This window comes from Taeniopygia guttata, chromosome 13 (genome assembly GCF_048771995.1).
Source record: "Taeniopygia guttata chromosome 13, bTaeGut7.mat, whole genome shotgun sequence".
In the NCBI taxonomy this organism is placed as follows: Eukaryota; Metazoa; Chordata; class Aves; order Passeriformes; family Estrildidae; genus Taeniopygia; species Taeniopygia guttata.
The window spans coordinates 17266369-17274214 of record NC_133038.1 but is presented as its reverse complement, the minus strand read 5'-3'; the positions used below and the strand labels follow the sequence as shown (position 1 = coordinate 17274214).

The 7846-nt window shown below is 46.2% G+C and overlaps 1 long non-coding RNA gene across 4 annotated transcripts in view; it reads right to left on the bottom strand.

Annotated features, from left to right (window-relative positions):
- Positions 1-4435: 4435 nt before the first annotated feature.
- Positions 4436-7846, bottom strand: part of LOC115497106 (uncharacterized) — a 99531-nt gene continuing 96120 nt past the window's right edge. For all 4 annotated transcript variants that reach the window (XR_012058152.1, XR_012058153.1, XR_012058154.1 and 1 more), the window contains one exon: positions 4436-4780. This is a non-coding gene — a long non-coding RNA (uncharacterized lncRNA). The remainder of the gene's footprint in view (positions 4781-7846) is intronic.

The following is a 7846-nucleotide window of genomic DNA, read 5'->3' as shown; positions in this document are numbered from 1 at the left end:
AATTCTGTAAATGTCATCTCAGTACATATGAACATTTCTTTTGACAGTATTAATTGGCATATTTTGATTAACGAACAGTTCCCACTTTGTTCCAAACTGGATTTCATTCTGAAATGGAAAAATTGCCTGTTAAACTTTTCTCAGCTTTTGTTAAATGATGAGAAGCCAAGAAAAAATAGATCCACAGCATTATAGTGAAGTAAGAATTCTATTCTTCTAATATATAAGCAGGGGATGGGGACAGAAGACTTCTTTAGCTCTAACAAGCAGCTTTGGCCATCCCCAGCTGCGTGACCTTCTGTATCCTGAGCTGGCCAGCCTGTGTCCCACTCAGCCCTGACCCCAGAGCTGTTCCCTGCTTGGGAAAGGCAAGAAGCCTGTGCAGTTTTACGTGTAGTAGAAACTTCTTTCTCCTTCTAGTAAAACAATTACTGGCCTTACAGGGGGTTGAAGCAGCTTCTAGCTTAAGTCAATTAAAAAAAAAAAAAATCTCATAATCGCAGAATCATTCAGGATGGGAGAGACCTCCCAGACCATCAAGTCCAGCTTGTGCCCCATGCCCACCTTGTCCCCAGCCCAGAGCACTCAGTGCCACCTCCAGCCCTTCCTTGGACACCTCCAGGGATGGGCACTCCAAACCTCCCTGAGCAGCTCCTCCCAATCCCTGAGCCCCTTTCCATGGGGAAATTCCTGCTGCTGCCCACCCTGAGCCTGCCCTGGCCCAGCCTGAGGCCGTTCCCTCTCCTCCTGTCCCTGTTCCCTGGGGCAGAGCCCGACCCCCCGGCTGTCCCCTACTTTGGGAAGGTGTAGGAGGTGCTGTGCTCTTCCTTGAGCCTCCTCTGAGGGAGACTGAGGGGCTTGGGTCTGACCATTCCAACAGCTGGGCCAGGCTCCTCTGTGTAAATTGGATTGTTCCATTGGCTCCACTGAACAAACCCAATTTTTATTAGAAGAGGATCCCAATATCAGCACTTGCTGAGCTATCCCAAGTCATACCAGTGACAAATCTGGCCTCCAGACACATTTATCACATCTGCTACTACCAAATAAAAGGGGCTCGTTGCATCAATGAAATGGCATCAGAGGAAACTTGGAGCTGAGGCAATATGTTAAACATTAGCCACAATGCTCACAGACCTAGGAAGGCCTGATAAGCCATGATTAAACTTAATTATGGATTATTTTATATTACCTACCTCCAAGCACTGTGGAAAATTGCTTCCTTTTAACTGCCTTGGCGGCTCTCTCTGACCGTGCACATTGTGGGGGGATTTTCTCATGATTGATGTATTTGTTTACTGAGCTCCCTGCTCAAACACGGCGGATCCTCCCTTTAATCAGAGGTGTGAATACCTTAATAGTTGTCAGAGCCCACATTAACCTCTTGATTAAAAGACATCCTCACACTTAACCATTAAAGAAATACATGAAACAAATTAAATTTGTATTCTCATTATAAACCCCATAAAGGGAAAATAATAATTTAGTGTTCATGTACCTGGCTTGTTGGTATTTTATCAAGTTGTACCTAACAAAATAAATAGGTTTTTTCCTATTTTTCCCCTTTTACCAATGAGAGGTAAGGGTTTTGGTGGGCTGGGTTCTATTTTTGCCTTTGCCTAAGGGCAAAAAGCTCCATGAACATAATTTTTCACTCAGCTTCCTTTGCCTGCTTGTCTACACTGGCTATTACTCTTGTTGGCTACAGCAATATTACCAATAGAATAAACACGTCAAAATTCAGAAGCACAAACAAGTTCATCTGTGACACAAATTTTGCCTGGCAAATAATTCTCCTTGTTTCTGTAAGGGCTTCAATTTCTTGTGGATTCAAAGCAAATTAATCTTAAATTTGATGCCTCAGTCTTATTTTTCTTTCCCAATCTCATTAGAGTAAAAATAGCAAGGATATCCATATGATTAAAGACTTCATGTGCAAGAAAGCAATCTGGTCATAGTGCTCCTTAGCTTTATGTACTTCTTTCTATTTGACAACATTAATTTGCCATCTGTCAGCTCAGTTACAGAGTTTACTTGCTGCTTGCTTGGCGTTCAACTCCCCCTTTTTCGTTGTCAGCTGTTTTTAATAGTTTGGCCTCCTTGAGTGGGCCATTTATGCAGATTTGAAACAGGAGAAATCCTAAAAACTGACCATATGGGAACCCACTTTGTACTCCCCAGGCTGGCATAGCCATGCACAGACCTCATCCCCCTTATAGGCACCCCCAGCACTTTAAAAATCCAATTTTTCCACACCTCCGTAGCACCTTCTGTCTGGGGGACTCTGCACCATCACACCACAGACACAAAGAGATGAATTTTGCTCTCTTGGGCAGGTCAGCTGAATTGTCCAAGATATCCTGGGAGCTGCATTCAGCCCTGAACATGCAACCAGATAAAAGGTAAAAACTGAACACTCTTCTTTTTCTTGGAAAAGCCCTGGTTTTTGGGACAGGAAGCTTTTGGAACAGAGCATCTGGGGCAAGGGACTGATGTGGGAGGTGAGGTTGGCTATCAGACTGAAAAGATTCCATCAGCTTGGGCATTTTTTCCCAGATCCCAAATATTTAAACCTCCAAAACTCATATATGAAGTTAAGAATTATCCATCTGAGAAGAGATACATCAGCTTATATAGCTGATATCCTACCAATTTATTTGAATATACAGGAGAAAAAAAAAGGACATTTTTTCTGCCAGTTGAAGAGATTCAGAATCCTCATGGGCACTGAAGCGAAAAGCCAACATGAAGACTGTGTGTTGCCTCATTCTAAAGGAAGAGCAGAGCTGTGCACTGGCCAGGGCTCCAAGGCTCATTCATGATGGGAGTGCAAGCACTGTAAGTGCTGCCCATTGCTCTCAGGGTGGCCCAAGCTCCTGCTTCTCTACCTGACTTGGGAGAGGGGAACTGCACTTGGAAGGGTTTTCATGCTCAGGAGCAGTGAAATCACCTGCAAGGAAGTGAATGAAATATTCTGTGTTAGCATGAGAATTCCTTAGTTTGCTTTGCTTATGTCCCATTCCAGGAAAAAGTCACATTATCAGAGCTCCTGACTGGTTTGCACTGGGGGCTTGCTGGCTTCTTTCCTGGTTGCCTTTCCAGAAACTAATTTTTAAGTGATTAGAGAAAAAGGTAAAACTCAAAACCTTTTCAACTGAAAAGCCAGTAGCAGCTGTAGAACAGCATCTCAGGTCTACAGAGTTTAAAGAGAAAGGGCCAGGGTTTGTCTTCACACCTGTGCAGGGAGGACACAGGGGTGGGACATGTTGGTCTGGGGGACTTTCACCTGCTTTGAGCCTCTTTGCTGTAACTAGCCCAGCAACCCAGAACGAGGGCTGGACAAGGTCAGCAAGGCCCAGCTCAGAGGGCATCTGGAGCTCGGCTGAGAGTGTTTTTGCTGGTGTGGATCCAAACCCTGGGCAGAAAAAGAGCCATTGTTGGGGCAGATCCTGTCGAGGAATCCTGAAGAGAGCTGCGGGTGATGGGGACAGAGGGGCTGGGCCAGGCTGGGCAGTGGGACAGTCGCCATCAGGAGTTCAGGCACGGAGCTGACAACACTTTATATAAGGACTGGTATTTCCAGCAAAGGGAAGATGGAAGAGGTTTCCCAGCTCTGACAGCCTGAGCCCACCTCAGGCAGCTGTGAGAAGATCACTCCAGAAAGGGAAGTCTGACTGAGCTGGAGCCAGAGCAACACATCCAGCCCCATTGCCCTGGTGGGAGCCCAGCCAGATGTGTGCCTGCCTCTGGGGCTGGAGCAGCCCTGTAATTTATAACAGTCTCCAGGCTGCTCTCATTTATGTGGGGGCCAGTGCTCAGCTCGTTCAGACAGAGTTCAAAGGCTGCCCCGAGCAGCTCTGCAGGCAGGATGGCCACCAGCAGGGCCCAGGCCAGCACCTGGCACCATCCCCTCACCACACCCCGATCCACCCGTGGCTGTCTTGCACAAAGAGGGCTGGTAGGCAGCTGGTGGCTCTAACAGGCTACCAAAGGTCCATCCTACCTCCTCCAGGTACCTGGCAAGCTCTGCTTTGCATCACCTCTCTGTAATGCACATACACCCAGATTAATGCAGGGTGCAAAATGCAGCACACAAAGATACCCCACCAGAGTGTGATGGTGACAAAGTTCATCCTATCACTGCCTGCCAAAAACACCACTTAAACTTGGTACCAAAGGCAGCATTTCATAATTCTGAATTGTAATCCCTGCTCCAAACATTTCCAGTATCAGCACACATTGGATTCAGGTATCCAATTATTTAAGAGTATCTTTTGGGGCCAAACCCTGGGGCCAACTATTGGCCAAATGCTGCCTTGTGTAGCCAACGTGTTGCTATAGATGACAGAAGTTATAATGGCAAAACAAATCCATCAGTGTTTTGACCCAAACAGAAATGCTGGGGGAAAAAAAGAACATCAGCACGGTGTTGTTGGCAAAATGTGGCTGAAATGTCTAGTTTAAGGAAGCTCAGCCATTTTTATTTGTAGTAAGTCCTGACAGCTTTCAGGAAATGCTGTCTTTACAGAGACTGGATTCATTCTCGAAGCTCATCCACTTGCACAGGGGTTTAGTGAACCAACCAGACCTCCTCCTTCTCCTCTCTGGGAAGACTCATTAGCTGCAGGGAACTCAGCGTGAATGGGAGGTTGTGCATGAGGTATGGGTAATTACACCAACACCTCTAAAATAAATCACCAACCCACTGTTGATATGATTGCACACCTGGAATGGATCTTCATTTTGCTCTGGGAGAGGGTCTTCAGCAACACTCTTTAAACTACAAGAAAAAAAAAAGATATTGACTTTAAAAGCAACATTTTAATAATACTGAGGTGTTGACAAAATCCTCAGAGAGTAAAGGAGCTCCATCACACAGGATGGACTCACTGCTTGGGAAGTGGCTCCTGGCATCTGTGTGGAGCTTTGCTGGGGACAGGAATTCAGTGGCTGAGGGGCTGCTGGTGTCCTTGTGCCCAGAGGAGATGCTGCAGGGGTGTATAAACTGGTACTGGCTGTGGCACTGACTGTCCAAGTGCCCTGATCCCTTAAACGTCCATGGTCCAGGAAATGCCATCAGCAATGTTCCACACTTACATATCCTCTGTAACACCATGGGTCCCTGTGCTCCCTCTGCAGCACTGACCACCACCAGGGACAGCACAGGACACCTCCCAGTCCCTTTCCCCTCACTGGGCAACAGCCACACCTCCAAGACTCACTTTATTTTAACTACAGGGACAAAAGAACTGCACTTACACATATTTTGGTCATGCTCTGCTGCTTCAACCTACTAAAAGGGAAATGAAAACCTTCTAAGTTACTGAGTTTTACAGACCTTCCTGTCCTGAGCTTGTGCTGCTGTCCTGGGTCACCTGCAGAGCGAGGTCCTGGCTGAGACTGCAGGAGAGAGAAAGCAGAGTGCAGCACTGCTGCCGTGCTTTGCTCCTCCCTGTCTGACTTCACTCCCCTTGTCTCCCTCTCAGCTTTCCTTTCCTTGAACACCTTGCAGCTCCTTTACATCGTGGTTGGTTTTCAGATGCGCCATAAAAATGCACGTGCTGGGAATGCTGTGGTTAAGACATGGGAATGCAAACATTGTGAAAATAACTTGGCTTTTGTTTTTCTTTTCCTTCCCCTTTTTTCCTTTCTATAAACCAACTTTTCCACTTCTTCAGTATGTTGGCACTTAGAGCTTGTTTCGCCTGTTAATAGAAACAGGGACTGAAGGGGATCAAAGAAATTATCTGTTTAGAGAAATGAGCAGAGGCTGTTGCAAGCTCTCAACCAGGATTCCAGCAGGTGATTCCATGTGCAAGGACCTGCACATCCAAGCATCCAGCTGTTGGGAACTCAGTGGCTGTGATGTGTGACCCAGCTGGCACTGCCTTCATGTCCTGTGTCCTTTATGGACATTTCTGGGGAAAGATGTCAGATGCTGGTGAGTGCAGCTATCCAGGGACATTGAATCGTGGACTCACAGAATGGTTTGTGTTGGAAGAGATCCTAAAGCTCATCCCATTCCACCCCTGCCACGGGCAGGGACATCTCCCACTATCCCAAGTTGCTCCAAGCCCTGTCCAGCCTGGCCTTGGGCACTCCCAGGGATCCAGGGGCAGCCACATCTTCTCTGGGCACCTGTGCCAGGGCCTCAGCACCCTCACAGGAGAGAATTTCTTCCCAATATCCCACCTAATCCTGCCCTCTGTCACTTAAAGGCATTCCCTGTGTCCTGTTCCTCCATCCCTTATTCCAAGTCAGTCTCCAGCTCTCCTGGAGCCCATTCAGACACTGAAAGGGGCTCTGAGGTTTCCCCAGAGTCCTCCCTTCTTCAGGATGAGGAGCCCAAACTCTCCCACCCTGGTTCCAGAGCAGAGGGCTTCTGTTGCTCTTTAGTTTCTCACTCTCCATCAATGTCTTGGGGACATCTTTATGCTATTCCTGCAGTGCTTTGGACACTGATGGCTGTTCCAAAACTCTTCTCAAAAGCACAATAACACCAGGGTGATTTCAGCTCCTTTTCTCTGGCCTGTTGCAAAGTGCCTGGGGAAGTGCTGTTGTAGGCAGATCATAATTAATAATTAGCATTATTTATAGTGGGGCCTGCAGAACAGAATTGAAAGTGTCATCAGATTTTACATCCAAAATATTGTCTCAGTCAGTCCTTTCTAATTCCCAGGCATTGCTGTGGGAAGATACAATTGCATATGTGAATACTTTCCCATGCCTCCTCTCCATGTGCCTATTTCCATGTGTAAAGCATCTGGGAATGCTCGTAGGGCCTCGTTGAAAATGCAGTGTGTGTGTGTAAATTGTTGCTTGTCTACATCTGTGTATATAATTGCATGTGAAAATCACTACTTGAGTTGCATCAATGAAATACAACTTTTTGAAAATACAGCTTGCATGTGTTTCTCATTCATTTTAGTGAGGCACAAGATGATCCAGTTGAAAAACAGTAGCTAAGACCAGATGTTCTTCTGCTCCTACAGCGTGAGAGAAGCAGCTCAGCCTTTAGAAACTCAAAGCTGCTCAGCTTATGATACTTGCAGTATCATGGGAGAGAAAGATCATCTCCTCCAGAGGCCTCCCTTCCCGAGGACCCACTGCCAAGGGAAGATGGCACCTTTGCTGACAGGAATTTAGAATCAAGCACCAAGTGCTGATGAGCAATGGCTGGACATGTGCTCTGCTCATTTAATGAGTTTGGAGGCAACCAGGGACACTCCTAGGGACACTGCTGGCTAGTTAAGACTTGATATATGGCAAAAGTTTAATAAAATATATGATGGGAAGGGTAACTTACATAGCTTTGCCAAAATGTAATTTTAAAACTATGTGCCCAATTTCTAAACAATTGAGTTTTAAAGATTTTAGTAACTCCTTGAATTTTTCCACAGCTCTGCTGCTACTTGGGTCATATTTCCAAATTCAATGTACCTCTTACTCCTCCACTTAAAACATTCACTTTTCATTTAAACCTGCAGGAAAAACAAAATCTGGATTACTTTGAAATTATTGGCCAAGCTGAAAGAGACATCCCAGCCCTTTATGGGGTGCAGATAAAAGAGCTCAGAGTCCCTGCTCTGCCAGGAAAAATGTTCACTTTCTGTGAAACGCATTAAGAAATCAAATGAAGCGCTTATTAAACTTTTAGATGCAAGAATCTGCAATTGGACAATGATGTGTGTCTATGTCAGATGCCTGAGATGAGATGGAGCCTGTCATAAACTGCTCTGGATGCATAAATGAGGCTCCCTGTGCCCTCCCCCAGCTGCAGAGTATTGAAGTAGGAGGAGTAGGAGCTGGGGCTGAAAGCAGTCTTTGTGAGGATCAGCTCCAAACC